Below are 1,335 nucleotides of genomic sequence, written 5' to 3'. Positions count from 1 at the left end.
TTATTTTTTACTTTTAAATCACCTTTTTATTTTTTATTTAGTTATTTAATATTATTTTTTTATTTAAATTTTTTTTAGTCAATTTAATTTTTTTTCCACCTAACTTTATTGCTATCACACAGGAGAAAACAATCCACTGTGTGATAGCAATTGGAGGTGACAGGTTCTCTTTATTGACCCTGTCACCTCCAATACATGAGTTCTAGCACAGCACTGTGCTGGAACTCCTGTGACAGGTGAGAGAGCACAGCTCTCCCCTCTCACTGTGTACACGGAGCGGCAGGGTTACCTTTAACCCTGCAGCTCTGCTCACTGCAGAGTGTGCAGCCTCCTCCTCTCCAATGGAGGGGAGGAGGCTGCACGCTGTTTACATGTGATCTCGGCGACATCGCCGAATTCACATATAAACGAAAAATCGGGTGCCTCACTCTACATTTAGTCCTGCTTGTTCAAAGTAGGACTGAATGTAGGGAGGGCAACTTCCCCACCAGGACACCGCTGCCGCCCCTCTGCGCCCTGCCGCCCCGAGGCAATGCCTCTGTGGCCTTGTGGGAAATCCAGGCCTGCAGGTCAGTCAAGTTCCTCCACCCCAAACTCACTCATCCATGTCTTTATGGACCTTGCTTTGTGCACTGGTGCGCAGTCATGTTGGAACAGGAAGGGGCCATCCCCAAACTGTTCCCACAAATTTGGGAGCATGAAATTGTCCAAAATGCCTTGGTATGCTGATGCCTTAAGTGTTCCCGTCACTGGAACTAAGGGGCCAAGCCCAACCCCTGAAAAACAACTCCACACCATAATCCCCCTTCCACCAAACTTTACACTGGGCCCAATGCAGCCAGGCAAGTTCCGTTCTCCTGGCACCCGCCAAACCCAGACACGTCCATCGGATTGCCAGACAGAGAAGTGTGATTCGTCACTCAAGAGAACTCCTCTGCTAGAGTCCAGTGGCGGCGTGCTTTACAGCACTGCATCCGACGCTTTGCAGTGCACTTGGTGATGTAAGGCTTGGATGCAGCTGCTCGGCCATGAAAACCCATTCCATGAAGCACTCTATGTACTGTTGTTGTGCCAATCTGAAGGCCACATGAAGTTTGGAGGTCTGTAGCTATTGACTCTGCAGACAGTTGGCGACTTCTGCGCACTGTGCGCTTCAGCACATGCTGACCCCGTCCTGTCATTTTACGTGGCCTACCACTTTGTGGCTGAGTTGCTGTTGTTCCCAGTTGCTTCAACTTTGTTATAATACCACTAACATGTGATCGTGGAATATTTAGTAGCAAATAAATTTCACCGAACACCTGAATCCAATGAATTGGAGGGGTGTCCCAATAC

Source organism: Nanorana parkeri, unplaced genomic scaffold (genome assembly GCF_000935625.1).
Source record: "Nanorana parkeri isolate BGI_ZX_2015 unplaced genomic scaffold, ASM93562v1 scaffold888, whole genome shotgun sequence".
NCBI lineage: Eukaryota > Metazoa > Chordata > Amphibia > Anura > Dicroglossidae > Nanorana > Nanorana parkeri.
Note: the sequence above shows the minus strand (reverse complement) of the source record.